The sequence below is a fragment of the Oreochromis aureus genome, linkage group 3 (assembly GCF_013358895.1).
Source record: "Oreochromis aureus strain Israel breed Guangdong linkage group 3, ZZ_aureus, whole genome shotgun sequence".
NCBI classification, from domain to species: domain Eukaryota; kingdom Metazoa; phylum Chordata; class Actinopteri; order Cichliformes; family Cichlidae; genus Oreochromis; species Oreochromis aureus.
In genome coordinates, this window is record NC_052944.1 from 23281821 (window position 1) to 23300508 (window position 18688).

At 40.4% G+C, this 18688-nt stretch overlaps 1 long non-coding RNA gene across 1 annotated transcript; it reads right to left on the minus strand.

Moving 5' to 3' along the window:
- Positions 1-1469: 1469 nt before the first annotated feature.
- LOC120437436 lies at positions 1470-18369 on the minus strand. Its single transcript, XR_005611127.1, has 3 exons — positions 18214-18369; positions 4593-4689; positions 1470-2513 (listed from the first exon to the last, which is right to left on the minus strand). It is a non-coding gene; the product is annotated as an uncharacterized LOC120437436 (long non-coding RNA).
- Positions 18370-18688: the final 319 nt, after the last annotated feature.

Here is an 18688-nt window from a genome sequence, read left to right on the forward strand (position 1 = left end):
CTTTCTGCTGATGGGAGCAAAAAATAGATTTCAGTTGGGAGGAGAGAAAGACTGTCAAGGATGAGAGGGAGCGTCAGTTTGCCAAGATCAATAGGTGAATCAAAACCACTGCTGATGTTTCACTCTTCAGTATCCCACTTTCATGTATTCACCTTCCTTTTTCTCTATCAAGTCTTTCTTCATCTGATGCTGCCAGAAAGCCAAAAATGCTGACAAACAGTTGTCTGGGTGCTTCCAGCATCTTTATTTGCACTCGATCCAAGAAGAAGAAAAAGAGGCAGATGAAGAAGAAAAAAAAAGCAACCTCCAGCCGCCCTACACCCCCTCTTAAACACTTTGTCTCTCCCACACTCTTGCAAAGCTGCTCTCCATATAGGTGAGCGAAACTTAAGTGCTTGTGCCCCCGAGCTGAGGAACACCCTGGTCCCAAACCTCTGTGCAACCAGTTCTCTTACTTTGCTACGGTCTCATCGTCAAACTTTCTGTTTCTGCAGCTAGCCTTTGCTTTGTCCACCCACACTGCGAGCTTGCTGCATTGATCAGTGTTTGCTGCCGTTATGCTTCCTTAACGCATTTTAACAAATTAACTTTTTGCTTGTATAACATATTTTTGCTCCTATTATTAAAGCTTCCAGCTTTTGTCTTGAAAGAAATACAAATTAACAAACAAGCTCTGTATTAATTATGGAGAGATTCACATATGTTAACCATGCAGGGCATGGAGAAGTGACTGTCATTTAGCAAAAAAGAACCAAACAAAAACAAAAAGACCTACACCTACACCGGAAGACACTAGAATGGCATAAATATAGACTATTGTTTCCAGGCTTTCGTTGTCACTGCGGTTTGAAAGAATTAATACAAACCACAGGGGTGTGTGGGAGACACTCACAATGCTTGATCTGATTTTCTTCAGGGAAGCAACCGTCCTAAGCTACGAGCCAGAGCCTCCTCCACCGGGCTATTCACGCTAATGTTGATGTTTTGACAAATGGGCAATAACAGCGAGTCTGCTTTTCTAACTGAAATTGAATTTGTATAGAGATGAGTGGAACAGGGGTGTAGGCCCAGGACAAATAACTTAACTCCATCAGATGCTCCTGGCAAAACTGCATTAATTTGAATCTATTAAGAAGAGAGGATAGAAAGAGGTGCAAGCGGACCACACTCTTGCTTTCAGTTCCCTATAGTCGCTTAACAACGAACGGCGAAGCCATTTTATTGGTCTTAAACATGAGCATAGGATGAGTTTCACAATAAAAGACTTTGCATATGCAGCAACTGCATAAGAAAAAAATACAGCATAAATATATACAGATTTATGTGACACAATGACACAGTGCAAGCCACGCTATATATTTAAAGGCTTAGATGTATGTAATGGGTTATGGGCGATCACAGGTATGTGGCGATCCCATACTGTACCATAAAGCACTTTAAATGCAGTATGTCCTGGGGCAGATGGATCCCATAAATGGCCTAAACTTTTGAATTCACACATGCCAGCCACAGCACACACCTGCAGATCATTCCTGCCAGGTGAAAAGCTTCCATTGTGAAAATATGAAGTTCTCTGAAGGAAATAGGCTCTTTTTAAGCCATCCTGCAGAGCTTATTAGCTATTCTCTTATATTCACTAGAATTTTAAGATTAGCTTCTAAGACATAACTAAAATGGATATATAAGGACTTTTTGTGCCATGGCCGTCTACGCTGACCTCAATATGTGGACACACATTATTTTATAGCCTTAAAAAAACACTTTAACATGAAATAAGCCTTTCACATATTGCCCCATGCCATTTTATTAAATATTCAGTATATGAATGAATGAATTATTCTGAATCTCATCATCTGGAAACCCCCAGGTAAAACAGCCTGCAAGGTCTTACTGTATGTTCATCTTCCTAAGGCTGTGAGGTATAACTTGATAAGTAGAACAAAATAAGGGGGGAGTTAATGTTCACGAATTGTAGTGATATATATACATGCATGGTAAAAAGAAAGTACACACTCTTTCATTTCTTGGGTTATAAATAAAGAAAATTGTCCAGTCAGATCTTAAAAATTATTGAAATTCGACCTCAGATGAAGAACAACACATGAAATATTACACCGTGTCATTATTAATTGAAGAAAAAACTGAGCCAAAGTGCAGAAGCAGCATGTGGAAAAACTAACTACACCCCATGACTCAGGAGCTTGTAGAACCAACTTCAGCAGCAACAACTTGAACTTATTTCCTGTTTGGCTTGTGGTCCAGTCTTCTTTACAGCATTGCTTCAGTTCATTGAGGTTTGCAGGATTTCATTTATGCATATCTCTTAAGGTCCCACCACAGCCTTTCATGCAAGGTTGACATCTGGACTTTGACTGGGTCATTGCAGCACCAAAATTCTTTCCTTTTTCAGCTGATCTGTTATAGATGTGCTGCTGTTTCACATCATTGTCCTGTTGCATGACACCATTTCAGCCACCTCTTAGCTGTCAGACGGATGATCTCAGGTCCTGCTGCTGCAAAAGAAACACTAATATCACAGCTCCAACCATGATTGATGATTGGTATGAGGTGGTTGTGCTGATATGCTGTGTTTGGTTCTGTCCAAACATGGTGCTGTGCAATATGGCCAACCATCTTCACCTTGGTCTCATCGATCCAAAGGACATTGTTCCTTATGTTAAGATTTGCTCAGATGCAACTTTACAAACCTAAAATTACAGATAATTGTAATTTATTTGAATACTACTTATTTTTTGCACAATTGGAGCCAATGCAACAAAATCTCATTGTGTACTACAAGATGTAAATTTGAATGACAATAAAGTATGTGTTAAAGTGTTAAAGACGCTCTCTCCTGCTTGTTCAGTCTTGTCTTAATTGTGCTGTCAGGAAGTTTAACAACAAATGACAAAACACACCATGTACATGTATGTTCATGTATATCGTGTAGTACAGGAACTATACTACTGGAAGCAAGGGCGTAGATTTGGCATGGACGGAAGGGACATGTCCCCACCAATAATTTGATCTCTGCGAGTAAAGAAAAACAAACCCGATAGAAAGAAAAAAAATGATCTGTCAACGTCTCATTCACCCAGCGGTGCAGAAAGAGTTAAATTACGTTCTCTACTGGAGTCCTACCTCATGTGACAAATATGGCCAATCTGACTGCCTGTGCCTTTCTGGGAGCTCTGTTTAGTTTTAGCAGCGGCAAGCCTGCGCTGCGAGGACCTGCAAGGAGGAGAGGAGGATGGCAGCAAAAAGGAAGAACCTGGATATAAGAAAGTATTTTTCAAAGAAACCTGTAAGTCACTTAAAGTCAAGTTCACTCATAAAATGTGTCCATCATAATAACGTTACAGGCTATGCTAGGCCATACATGCCAACATTCCGGGAGAATCCTGAATTTCAGTGCCCCTCCCGAAAATCTTCCGGAGCCACCATTCTCCTCAGTTTCTCCCGATTTTCCACCCGGACAACAAAATTGAAAAACCATATCCCAGCTTGGCCCAGCCGATTCCAGTTTCCATCAATGGCTACTACTACTGCAGCTACTTAGTTTTAATATTACTCTTATTACTCTTTCTGGGTCGCAAAATAAACTTTTAACATATTTTCAGGCGAGAATGTAGCTGTGTAAACTTCAAATATCTGTGTTATTTTACTTACATTATAATCAATAAGCTCCCTTTTGGCCCACATCAGTCTAAAGTCGTATGTAACCATGAATAACGTGATGCCATGTCCACCAGGAGAGACTGGACAGTATAGATGTAAAACAAATATGCCAGCAGTTTATCTCAGCTAACGAGAGGAGAAGGCATGTGTTTGGCTGCTTCACATAGTGGACATTGAGTTGTTGTGTGGGGCACCAGTAGTCTATGTCTGTTGCTGTAACAGTAGTTCATGTTTAGAATAAGAAATCCCAGCTCACTGAGTTGATCGGGGCAATAGTGTGTCTAAAATGTTGCATAATTTTGCTGAGAGATCTTTTACTTTGTGGTAATCTTAGATGAGTAGTTTTATGGACAAAACCCACCAGGTCATTCAGTGTTCCCTTAGTGCTAATGTATCAGAGATGTTGGTGTACTATAACTGAACTAAACTGAACTAAAAGTCATATTCTTTTATTGTCATGACTGTATTTGAAGCTATTTTTATTTTTGTCTGATACCTGATTTATATGGAATATGGCTGAAGTAAACTAAAGTCTAAAATAGTTAGTCATTTGTTTAATAGTAATTTAACATTATATAATTCACATATAAAACTATGAATAGCATATTCTACATGCATAGGCAAGGTTTTTTTTCTCCTTTTTTTTATCAAGAAGCAAAGACAAAAAGAAAAAAAAAAAGAAACAGGGCAGGGTTCGGTGGTTGAACCATCCATCCCCACCAATGCCAAAACCAAATCTACGCCCTTGACTGGAAGGGTGCAGTAGGGCTATGACACACAAATAGAATGAAAGAACATTAAAAATGATTAAAAGCTTTAAAAATAATTATGCTAATAGATGGGTTAGACTTTTACTAATGAAATGAAAACATTTGTGTGACCTTGCTCTTTTGCCTTTACCTTTGGGACCTTACCTATCTCACCTATCCTTTATCTGGCATCAGGAATAATATGGCTGTAGTTCGCTAAAGTGAGCATCTGTTTCTGTTTGGAGATGCTCGTGGATAGATTCTGCAAAACAAAGCAAAAAAAAAAAAAAAAATCAGTGAAAAGATTTCTACAACCAGATTTAACCAGCAAATGTTTTTGCTACTAAACCTTCTGGTGAGCCATGTTAAACCAACCGGTAGTAGACTTTGCCTTTATTGCAGTAAAGCTGTGTTTTTATTCCAGTTTGCAAGAGATGTGAAATTTTAAAATGTTCACCTCCAGCAAAGTAAAGCAAAAGAAGATCCAAGCACTCTCCTTAAATGAACAGCAAGCAGCTCGTCAGTGCAATTACTGTGACATTACTGTTAAAAGGATTTCATTTATTTTTTTGAGAAAGAAATTCAGGATATTGGATCTATCCTGCTCACATTATAGACTGCACAGGCATTTAATACAAGAAAACTTTATATTGAAAAAGATATAACCTTTTTACGCTGTAATAACACTTTCAGTGTTCCCATGACTCATAAGAGCTTTAGCATACTCACACAGTAAGGAGTCATTTACAGTATAGTTTGGCAAACATTGCCCCCAAACGACTTATAGAGCGTCATTAAACCGTCCTTATGGTTGTATATGATCTCATTGTTTTTCTGGCTGGACTGGCAGCAGCGCATGATTTGTTTTCTTCTCATTTCCTTTTCATGCCGATTAAATTTGCATGTCGGAGAGAGCAAACTATATCATCTCTTGGATTTGTTCCAGAGTTGAATGTTTTTCTCTTTTCCTAAAAATAGAAATAAAGTGTATTGTTTGCATCATGATGTGAGTGGATAGTAGGTGTTTTGTCCATAGTGTAATTGGAATTGTGGGTAGCTTCCATTGCTGAAGTGGAGCTAAATCCAAACATATGGCTAAAATAGAAATTGATAAGAAAAATGAATAAATGTGGTAGGAAACGGTGGAGAAAATACGGAATTAGTGAAACAGATTTGGAAGCGATGATAGGTGAACTTTAAATTTAACACAGAGGCACCTTCTCACACAGATGGTTTATCATGAAGCAGTAGCATCATAATCCAACGAATGGATTAAAGTGATTAAGTTCCAATTGTGGAGCTAAAAACAGACTGCACACGATTCCTCTTGACAAAAGTGTGTGTTCCTGTGAGGCAGAGCAAAATCCGTGCCCCAGTTTTGGATTCTTATCAAATTTAGACAAACCTTGTCACATCAAGCTTCACTTATCTCTCCGAGAGCTCTGCTCCCCTCTGTCCTGACGAGACCTCGCCCCTCCCCGTGACACATTTCATCTTTTGACCTTGTCACCAGTTCACACATGACCGGCATTGGCCTAAACCCCTGTCAACGTAAGCTTTATCTCTTCCGATCGCTAACGTTTTTGACAGACGTACGGGTCTCGAAGAGCCACGGTTGAGATGAATCTGCCACAGTTTGACCATGGATCACGCTTGATCCGGGATAAAACACTGCATGTCATGAAAGCTGACAGATCCCCTTTGTTCGCGGGGACCAATCGGACAACCAAAACTCTTTGCTGTGGCAACAACTTTGCCTCCATCTTTGGGACACAGGGGTCCATTTGCGCTGTGAGCTGTCGGTTTGACGGCGCCCTGGGCGCACCGTGGGACTGGAGATCCACACACTTTGCACAGAGTTGTCACTCTGTCAGAAAAATGTGCCGCGGAGTCGTCACGAGCAGTGGCTTGTGCGACGCCGCCAATGTTTTTCATCAGATGCGGTTCACCTCACACGGTTTAGGAAATATGTTTAGCGGAAAGCGCAGGTTGCAGCTAAGGTCAAAGGTCGTGATGAAAGTCATTGCAGCTTATCTTGATCCGTGAGCACTCCATCAGACTTCAGCATCAGCTCGAGATTTCCTCGCTGCCGCTTGCTGAGAATGACATCCTTGGAAATTACGATTTTTTTTTTTAGGAAGTTAACTAATACTGCAGAATGAAAAAGCACTCTGAAATCCTGAAAAGATGGATGGCGATGGAGAACGAGAAATATTCAGAGGTATGGAGGAGAAAAAAAAAGCACCATAAAAAATATATATATAGGAAAATGTTCCCACCTCTTGGTGCTGCAATGTGCACCATCAGATTCTTCACCCGGGGACTGTGGAGCACTTAACTCCGTGCTGTCGTGATTTCTCCAATTACGGGTGACAGCTTCCAATCCGCGTGGGAGGTGGATCACCTCTGGAAGTGCCAGGCAGAATACGAAGCGCACCACAACATTAATAATTCACCGGCAGAACATTCATATTCAGTCTAAGCGCTGCAGTTTGGGGCCCATTAGTGATAAAGGCGAGCCGACGCTCCCTTATACCTTTCAGCTTGATGTTCAATCGCAGGTATAAAGCCCACATGTTTGATTTTTAAGAGCCGAAATGCTTTTATTTCATTGCCTCACACATGCAACCACGGGAACAAACATCACGAATGCTCCTAAGACTCCAGACTACAGGTACTAAAATACTGCAGGGAAAGTTTGTTATGATCCTAAATGGGTTTAAATGAGTTGTCAAGGCACTGTTTTCACTACGGACACCAAATTAATCCATCAGTGGCTTAATTATTTACAGAAAGAGAAGTTTGCAAAGGCAAAATAAGTCACAGAGAAGTTTGAAAGACATGCTGAAGTCTATTGTCTATTGGTAGCGATTACTGGCATCGACGACAGACGGCATCGGTGCCCAGCAAGTACACGATGTACCCAACCAACTGCCTGGGCTCAGCAGGCTGCGGCACACGTTGCTTTTTCATACAAAAAGAAAAAAAACACACCTGTTCTCCAGAGGACCAGAATAAAATGAGCTGCAATACAATACAGAGCAGGCATGAAAAATGGATTGCATGTGGGTGCGCGGGAAAGAAAGCTGGAATGGCAGTCATAGCAAAGCGATGAGCTTCGGTCTAGACGGGTTTTTAAGCAGCCACGAGTCTAAATTATAGCCACAACACTTTCGAAGTCGGCCTTTAGGAAAGATGTGAATTATGTCTCAGAGTTACATTCAGTTAGGACCTGTTTTGTTGGGTGTGAACACGCATAACTGCCGAATCAGCAATTACAACTCTGAATATAACAGTTTATAAACCATTAATAATTAAGTTTGTGTGCAAACACTTTACATTACATTCTTATTGAGTCCTTCGAAGTATGACCTCAGGCTACAGAGGCTCTAACAACAGAGTTTCTTTCTGTCTCCTTAGTCAAAGTAGAAGTTTAGTTGTTCAGTGAATAACACTGACAATAGCTCTGTGCCCATGTAAACCCCGACAGTGAAGCCTGCACGCACTGGTGGACCTTGAAACGCAAAAAGAATTCCTTCATTTCATTCATCATTTCTTTACACCTATTCTTTTTCTACTGTGACATGTCAAAATGTCTTCTGTGAAGAAGTAGAAGACAGCTAATCTCAGTCTGTCGCAAACCCTTTAAAACTCACCAGAAAAAAGTAGCGTTGAAACTTCAGGGAGACTAAATGTTCTCAAGCTGCAGCTAATTTGCTTGATGAACATGTTTTTGACAAAATGCTTTACATGTTGGCAAAAATGCCTCCGCGTTCAGCAGGTGTGATCTGCACGATGAGCTGCAAGCGTGTGGGAATTTAGGGGTTAATTGTGTCAGTTAACAAAAATGCAAAGAAGTGAAGGGTTTACAAATAGCCGAACAATAACTGTAACGAAAAATAATGTCAAGTGCAAAGAAGTACAATTTGCATACAATTTCACAGCCTCAGCACAGCTGTACCGCCTATGTATCGGCTTATTTATTACTTTTGGCTTGGTGCGTGTGTGTTTGTGTGCGTGTGTGCTTCTCAGTTTTTGTATAGGCTCCTTTGTTGTTTGCATTTCAGAGTATGGACTTTCCGTTAAATGGATAAATGCTCTAGCGGTGGGGATTCAGCTCCATTACAGTGCTTGTCACGTTATCCGACATTTCTTTTAAGACGCGACTGGTAGCATCCTATACAAATAAAAAAAAAAGTATTAAAAAACTATTTAACAATTTGGTTTTTTCCACAGCAGCCGAGTTGTTTTGACCCAAAAAACCCCAAATTAACTAACAAAAGCAACAGACTATTAATCTAATACGGCCACAGGTGGAGTCTCCCAAGTAAGTTATTTTGAGCTTGTGCAGGCCACCCAGGACTGAGAGAGATGAAGCAGCAGCCTGGCTGCCCACCTCCTTACTGCCCTTCCTGCAGGCCCACTCATACCTCTCCATTCCCACAGTGAGCGCGATGGAGCAGGAAGGCCTATCTTCCTTCAATGTGTATTCCCCTGACAAATCACTACACAGATGATGTCCCTCCCCTGTTAGAAAGGACACTGAAGAAGAGCTAAGGAGTAGAATTCTGCCATTAGCCCCACCTTTCAATAATGTTCTGGGCACGTTGCTTCCTGAAAAGCCAGATAGCAGTGCTGAAGGATGAAAAACCCTGTCTCTTGAGGGATAATGACTGTCCCTCAGTTGAAGGAACTAAAAATAATTTCAGCTTTTTAAAAGTTATTTTTTGGTTTCTAGTTTGGCACAATGGTGCAGTAGTACTGTAGCCTCATGGTAAGTAGATTCCTGGTTTGAACCTGATGGGCTTTTCTGCATGGTCCTCTTCACTCCCTACCCTCCAACACAGCAACACATTACAATTACAGCGTCTTCAATATTGTTCAATATTCTATTGACTTGCCTAAAAGTCATGTATTACAGATTACTCATTGCTTTTCTTAAAAGCAATGCAGTACATTACTTTATTACTCACTGGATTTGATTACTCCATCAAATGGCCTGAAACACACTGTTACACAATTATCAGTTAACAATGTAAACCTGAGTCCCACACACCGACACAGATCCTCAGTCCTAATGAGGACACACACTGGAGCTTTGTTGTAGTTTTAATGTACGAACACAAAGCAAAGTTGAAAAACAGCTCAAAGAGCCTTTAGAGTGACAGTGATTCTATTCCAGAAACACATACAGGAAGAAATGGAGACCATAATGCCGCAAGCCTGGCTTCTCATCACTGCATATGTTACCTGTTGAAGATCAGACTGGTTGCTGAGTTGGTGATGACATGCAATCTGGGTTCTTGGCTAGTTTTGTGTTAGCAGTGTTGTCTGTGCAGATGGCTCCAAAAAGTCGTGGATGCAATTTGCACTTTACCATCATGCACTTTTGTGCAATAGAAATAGAAATAAAATTAATTTCCATATCTTCATTCCTCAAACGCTGTAGAGCAGGTGATTGTAGCACAAGTTTTTTTTCTTGTATTAATTTTATTTATGTAAGTGTGATATATTGACATTTTGTAACTCTTAAGCTTTGCCCTCCAAAGGAAGTTAATGCATGTTACCCCATATGTGAAGCATCACAAAATTTAATGCCTGTTATTTTATAAGCTTGTTCATGTATCCTGTTCAGTCCTGTTTCATTTATATAGTACCAGTTGACAATAATAGTCATCTTCCATGACCTCTCCATGATAAATTACTCATACAAAACATAAACAAAACTGTAATATAAGTGCGTGCCAGGAGAGATTAGTCATTATGTGTGAAGCAGTATACGAGTATGAAAAATGTTTATTATACTGAAGGCACTTTGAAAATGCCAGTCAGGTATCGACCTAGAAGTGTAGTGACTACTCTCTGTAGGAGCTTACTAGTATTTTAATTCTAACCAGTTAAGAACAGGCACCAATTAAATCCTGCTCCTGGTGATCATTCACTGATGAGTCCTTGTGATGTGATAAGCATTCTCCATCAGTCCTGCCGATGCTTATTATTAATTACAGAGCAAATGACACGATATATTGGCATCCACTTCACACTTCAGATGCATTACAACAACTAATACAAGAGCCACAAAAGAGCGTTCTTGAGCAGCATGCTCATCCCAGGACAAATAAACTACCTCGAAACTGCCTTTCATGCCACGAGCTTGGTTACTGTTTCAGAGTTACTGATGGAGAACAAACAACCACTGCGCTATCCTCATTCATCAGAGCAGAAAAAGAAAACACTTGAGCACCCCTGAGTCACAGATAAGTGAATTTTGAAGCCTATTTTTGCTGCCAGAATAAGTCATTTTTATGACAAATGCTACTTCATGAACACAGTTTGGCTGGGAAGGAGAAATTTCTGACACCGGTTACTGAGTTACACTTTACAAAGTCTACTTTTTAAAGTCCTTTTTTTGCAGTGGAAATGTACATTCATTGCGAGCAGGGCTTCAGGGCTGGGAATGCTAATCCGTTTACAGGTCCAGCACTTTGGTCCAAACCGACATCTCAAGAAATCGCATGGTCTTCCTTGAAACTTAGTACAGACATTCATCATTCAGTGCAGTGGTACGCAGTGACTTTTAGAGAAAGGCGAGTAGAGACGATGACCTCACACAACACTTCCTCCACTGTTTAGCAAGACAAATTGGTAAAGTTTCATAATTTTGTGCTGCCCAAATTTCATTTTTTTATATACGTTGACAACCTCCTGCATCTTGCTGAGCCTGAACCTGTTCCACTTGCTTGCTTAATTAAACCTGACAAGACAGAAGTTTCCCTCTCTATCATCAAGTCTTTCCTTCCTAACAGAGTTATTAAAAACTTCACACTACAATATAACTCCTCTAGATCACATGCTGGGCAAGTTGGTTAGCAAAACCAATCCGTTAAGATGATGCATCACACTTGTTTACTTGTTAGTGGTAGCTCTATTTCCACATACTGTGCAGATCCTAAATCAGAGTAGTGAAAGCAGAGCCAGTGACAATCTATCACCAGCCTCCTCACAAAGACCAAAGGTTTATCTATAATGTGCATGCACAAACAACCAATAACCAATATAATTAGAAACAGACACTAGAGTTGGATGTCTCGAGACCGGTCTTGCACTTGAGACCGGTCTCGAGACATCCACTTTTACGTGGTCTTGGTCTTGTCTTGGTCTTGACGGACGTTGGTCTTGGTCTTGTCTTGGTCTCGCTGTCTCGGTCTTGCTGTCTCAGGTCGACATAGTGGTCGGGAGATTTGGAGTCAACAGTATCCATGACACAACGTAACGTTCGATAATGTGTCATGCGCAAAAGCATCAGCTCTAAGAGCCGTGCTCAGAGAGTGCTTTGTAGTGAATCAGAAGAGTCGACTCCCATTGAGCGAGAGCCGGCTCCTCACTTAATTTCCTTTTGCTGCTCAGCTCTCACACAGTGGCTCAGTTATGCTCCAGTCCCTCCATAATGTGGCCAATCACATGCGAGGATACAGGATAATATCATTATGTGAAAAACAGAGAGGGTGAGAGACGAGACAGTCAAGTGGAGCATGCGTCTGTCCTCTCAGTAAGTGAGTGAGACAGTAGACAGTGGTGAGGAGGAGTGCATCGCAAAAACACATAAATAGGCCTGACACCTGTAAACGAAGCAGCATCTGGCTGCAGTTTAAAGACTTTTTTTGTCTCGGTCCCGTCTCGACTTTGTTTTGGTCTTGACTCGGTCTGTCTTGGTCTTGACTCGGTCTCGATACCCTCAGGTCTTGGTATTGTCTTGACTACAAGTCTAACAGACACCCAAATCAGCAGATACTACAGATTCCAATGGCTCAAAGTCAAGCAGAATTAATCCTGCTTCCAGAGACAACAGCCAACTGTGGACACACGATGGCAGTAATTTAAAGGACGGAAACAGACCAGATGTTTTTTTCACAGAATGAAGTTCGAGATACAACGAGAAAAATTGCTTTAACTTTTTTTCTTTGTGTAATATCTTCCAACCAGAAGTGGATATGGTGGCATGGTAGAGTATGGTCTTTGTGGTCCATGCCTGAAACCTGAAAAGCTACTGGATGGATTTGGCTTAGGCATTCATGTTCCTCTCAGGAAATGCAGCATCTCCTCAGTTATTAAGGACCATTAATACATGATATTCTACATTTTTTCTAATATTTGTTTACACACCCTATAAATATCTCATCAACCTCTGCTTGGAAACATTTAAACGCTACGGCAAATGTCAGCATTGTAACATACTACAATATTGTAAACAAACTAATGCTGTTAGTGATATCATTTCTAGGTTAAGTGTTGCTAGCATGACTTCTGCATTGTTTATACCTTCACCAACGTGCCAAACACAAGAGTAATATCTGCGTTGTGTGTATTTTGTAATTAAATCTTTTTTAGTTTTACTGGCATGTTCATTTGTACTTTAATTGGTTCGGAACGTCTGAATTTGAGCTAATTAGTAAAACCCACGACAATGTTAATTAGAAAAAAACAGAGAGGGGAAGATAAAGGAGAGAGATGAATATACTCTTAGCCTGAAATTCAGGTGAATAGATGCCCTCAGTGTGCACCGTTATGTCTTATGTACGCCGTTTCACATTCCCACGGCTGAAGAGCACAGAGAATGTTTTTAATAACAAAAAAATAATAACTCATATTCCTGTTGGCAGTGTTTACAGCCATGATCTCAATAGCTGTTGCACTTTAAAAAAAAGAAATCTGTGTTTCTTTGGATCCCTAAATGAAGAGCTCGATTTCTATCTCATGATTTACTCTTTTTAACACAATTATACATTTCGTCGAGTGTAGCATATAGTTTACATATTGGGCGAAGATACTGAAAAGAGCAGCGCATGGCGATGCTTTAGCCACGAAGGCGTGTAAAAGGAGTCATTACTAAGTTTAAAGGAAAGTGATGACATTCGCCTGTCAGCAGGTGAGTGTGAGCTCCATGAAAGCCATATGACCTTTTCACACAAAGCCTGCTCTCCACTTAGAAAGAAGTGAAAAGGGTGAAGAAATTGCAAGAGGAAGAAAAATATTTCATTTAAGATTATGAACTCCGTATCAATGGTGGCTGCATAGCGACACCTGATTCTTAATAACATGATTTCTTCAAAGGTATTCAGCAAATCGCGGTGCATTTACATTTCAAAAGGAGAAAAATTGCTTTCATTTCACTCTCCCTGTACCCCCCCCCCCCCCACACACACACACACACACACACTCTCCTCCTCTAAAGGTGACTTTTATTTCTGAAAGTGTGTTTTTAAGAGTTTATCTTAAAGTAGGTTTGTCACGAGTGATGTCACATCAGCATATGTTTGGGACTATCTCTGGAAAAGTCCTTGGGAATCATCGCAAAGCAGTGACACAAATTGGTGGCTTTTACATAAATGAGCATTGGTTCAAACAGTTTTGGGGGAGAGATTTAAGGAGAGGCATGAGTACACATTTTCCTCTGCCGGGGTTGCACAGTTTTAAGTGTTACTTTTTGCAGCACGACATGATCTAAATGCACCAGAGTCTGCTTGATCCGGCAAAGCCATATTCCGCAGTCATACTGTATGTGAACTTTACCTTTAGTCCCTATATATGTCTATGACATAACTGAATGCATGGTTTAGCTTCTGTAGTGATTACAAGTGGCTTTTGCATAGGCTCTGCACTTGAATTCACAGCACTGTTTCAGACAAGTAGCATCACGGTTCTGAATACACCTCCCATGATTGCTTGAGGTTGAACGGGGTGTTAAAAAAAAAAAAGGAATACATTTAAAAGAGTAATTAATCATCTTAATCTCATGGATGCAATGCTCCACTTTGGTATTTGCCTCAAACGCTGTGAGCTGTTCATCAAAGCCAGCCATGTAGGTAATAACTTCCTCAGTGCTTTAACACCCTTCCTGAATTTGCATTTAGATCGCAAGATGATCCCAAGCAAGCTCTTCATAATGTCCATTCATCCCTTATAAAGCTGCAGCCATGCGGTACGCCATGCTGGGTGGATACATACTGTAGTTTGATACAGCAGTAAGTACATAAATGCCAATTGATTTGTTCCGTCTATTGCTTGTTTCTTCCAGGGCCGAATGAAAGGTCTGTTGTACCTTTATGACGTGCATCTTAGCCGGTGAGTAAGCCTTTGCGGGTAAATGTCACCAAAACAATATCTCGTGTTTTTATATATCTAACGCAAGACCGAGCAAACACGGAGAGCTGACAGGCGGGCTGTGTGCAGACAGGTGAGAGATCGTGACACGCTCGCCATGAAGAGAAGCGCGCAGCTGCTTAGAGCAAGCAGTCAACAGGGAAATCACCGCTTTTAATTTCATCTTCGCCAGTTAAACACATGCGCCTCACTTCCTCTTTTCTCCTTGTACTCACAGAGAGGCACGCTGGGGGATCGTGCACTGTTTTGTGGGTCGTTACAGAAGGTCACAGTCATGGACCCGTGCCAGTTTATGAATTGTGCCAGGATGTTATAGGGAGAACAGCCTGAAGTGTTGCTGGTTGACAGCACGCATTAGATTTCTGAAATCTGATGGTTTCTTTAGTTGTATATGTGTACTGTGTGGCTTAATACAAAATTAGACAGCCAGCAAAGCAAGCTAACTCATCTACTGTTACTTGATAGGGACTAGTATTTGCATTAGCTGTGTATAGAGTCAGGGGTCTGTTATTTCTTTAATAAATTTATAGTTTAGTCCATGCCTGCAGTACAGTAGGATTAGTATCTCCAACTGCAGGCATTCACATTTGACTGTGCATAGCAGCAAGACCCCCTATATAGAACAGACCATGCATCACTGACAACAGATATCAAACTGACACAGCATAAAAGAGGCGCGGAGGTTGAGGCAGGTTGTAGATGAGCGGTAAGCTGGCTAAAGCAGCTTAAATAATGCGCCTTATAATAGATCTGTCAATTGGATGTGTAGAAGGATATCAGGGGAGTCATCGGCTGATGTGGCCCGGCACTGAGATCACCTGGTTTACATGGATTCGATGTAAAAACATTTGTCCAACTTCACAAGAAACAACCGCTAACATTCACTGATATACAAAGATATTACTAAAATATTATTTTAGCGTAATTTCTTGTTTTATTGAAACTGAACTCTTTTTCAGTGTGGCAGTTCAGTGCTGTTTCTTGCATGAAAGTAGTACTGTTTTATCACTCTTCTTTTTCATTATGGTAAACCTTTTTGCATCCAAATACGTTTCTGCCTACTTTCAAGTTGGCCCCAAAATGTGTTATATCTTTAAAGAAAGTATAGTCAAGTAAATGAGCTGCCTAGTTAGTTAGAAATATACTGTTATTATGTAATATATTATATGTTATATAATCAGCTCAAGTTATTCATGTCCAGTTATTTACAAATCAATACATATTATCCATCACCTACTCCTACATAAGGTTTATATAAAAAAAATAATACTAATTCCCTTTAAAGTAAATATTGCCCAAAAAGTGAGAGGTTTGCTCTCTCTGAGTGCTTTTTGTTCTATTCTGTGATCTCTCGCTTTTCTGAGAGTCTGTAATTTACCAGAAAATGTCGACTTTAATATTTATTTCTCAGCTTTAGAACTTTAACAACAGGAAAAAAGTGTCCCTGTAGTGTAGTGGTTTAACAAATGAAAGATCCTGAGTTTGATCCCGGGAGGAGACATACTGTAAATCCCTTTGACAGTTGCAGCAGGAAGGGCATCTGGTGGAAAAATCTGCCAACTCAAACATGCAGAGTTACCTGCTGTGGTGACCCCTTGTGAATAAAGGAGCAGCTGAAAGTAGTTTTACTGTAACAACAGTCAAGAAAAAATAGAAAATTGCTATAATAATACAGGAAACTTTAACAAGTCAGTGTTATTTGTGAATACAGTAAATTACTGTAAATGCTGATGAAAAATTATGAACCCACATGCGGGTCATGGATTGTTCACGAGTCAGTGTTGAACATATTGTGAGTGTTAGCAGGTTAAAACAACCTGCTGCACAAACTCAGGTCTCGCTGTGTTTGAATCCACCCAAAACCCGTCTGCTCAAAATCAGGCTCACTGCTTCATTTAACACACACTCAGCACAGACTGAAGAAAGTTGGTGCAAACTACTATAACAATTCGAAGAGGCAATTGCTTGGATTATGGACAATTTATGTGCTTGCAAGCTCAAAGACTGTAACACCCACTTAACTAATAACCTATTACCGGATTTTCGGACTATAAGGCACACTTAGAATCCTTTAATATTCTCAAAAATTGACAGTGCACCTTATAATCTGGTGCGCCTTATGTATGAATTCAGGTTGTGCTTACTGACCTCGAACTGATTTTATGTGGTACACGTCGCTCAAAAATCTATCAAAAAAGTTTTTAGTACGACATTGGTAAGCTACGAAGCCGCACCGCTTGACGGATTGTTGGAGCAATACGGCTACAGCTTTAACAGAGTAAGAAGTTAGCATGAAGTTAGCTCGCTAGTTTCTACCTAAACATAATATAGCATGTTCTGACTGAGAGATTTCTGAAAAAATTAAAACGTACAGCTCTGCTATCACTTCAGACATAAATGAAGACAGAAAACTAAACAGCAGTGACGTTTGTAGGGTTACTGAAGTTTGGCCTAGCTGGTATATAATGATGTGCTACGTGATCGCTAGTGACACAGCTATGTTAGCATAACATAAACACAGTGAAGCTGGAGGATGAACGCTAACTTTTTTCCACTCGATAAAAGTTAACATGACGGTTCCTGATGGTTAGAGACAAATGCAATCGCATGGCAGGATGCTATAAACGGACCAAACTTCAGTCAGGAGAACAACTGAGATCATCCACAATACGAGGTTAGTCATTAATATACTTAACATGGGAATAGAGCAGCTACAAGAGAATTCAACATTAATGAGTCAATGGTACGGAAGTGGAGGAAGCAAGAAGAATGAGTTGAGTAAAGTTTGACTTATCTGACTGTTTTGTTTTTCGGACCATAATGCGCCTTATAATCCGGTGCACCTTATGGTCCGAAAATACAGTAGTTAATAAGTTTTGGCTGGCTAAGAACAACAACGAACGTTCAACTAGCACTCGATCACCAGATCATATTCAGGCAACCAAAGCCAAAGAACTGACAGTATGATACCATAAAGGCACTGTTACAGTTTTACAATAATAACAGTATAATCCTGTAAATGCTTAACTTCTTAAACTTCTTACAGTTTAATGGAATTCAATTCAATTAATTCAGTTTTATTAATACAGCGCTAAATCACAACAACAGCCGCCTTAAGACGCTTAATCCTGTAAGGTAGAGACCCTACAATAATACAGACAAACCCCAACAATCAAACGACCTCCTGTGAACAAGCACGTTGGCGACAGTGGGAAGGAAAAACTCCCTTTTGACAGGAAGAAACCTCCAACAGAATCAGTCAAGAATTAAAGCCATGTAGATCCTTAACAATGACTAATATTTGCTTGGATTTCCAGCCACACCCGCAGCTTTTATTTGACTTTTATTCGATCACCTTTTATAACTCTACCTTAAACATATTGAAAGAATACCATACTGATACACAGTGTGACCTTTCATTTGAATTGTTCCTCAATACCACGCATGAAAGTTTCGCTATAGTTCAGCGTTTGCATTTGATAGTGTTGTGATAAGATGTGAACACTAATGCTGTGCTGAATCTGAGTCACTGCGGTCCTCGGTGTGATTTAGTCACTTCATTTGCATAGGTTAATTTCAAACAGCACCTCAAATTAGGCTTGAAAGGATAATTACTTAATCTTACCTCTCCTCTCCTTTTCCCCTTCTGCCTCACCGCTGTATCTTTTTTCCACCCGGGTTATATAAAGGAATCCTCCAACATCTCCTTTCCCCGGCATCTGTTTTCACGCACAGACCAATCCCGGCTCTGCTTCTCTCCTCTCTCCCTCATAATATTGGTTGGACTTTTCTTTAATTCACTCCCACTCATGCACTCTCAAGCACATTGCCTACACAAACCAGATTATTTTCTCAGCATACCATCAGCTGCAATTTGACAGCACAAGGGCAACTCCATTTCCATTCAGTTGCGAACGCGGATACACACATCTGAGGAGAACAAGCACGTCAACTTAGTTGCGGTCAGTGACAGTAATTGTCTTTCTTTGAGCAGTAGTCGTGCAGCATTCATCTACGTTTTTCTTTAGAAGAAACTCCGCACATATGGGATCAAAGGCAGATCCATCCTCAAATCTCCGACCACAAGGAACGAGCAAGAC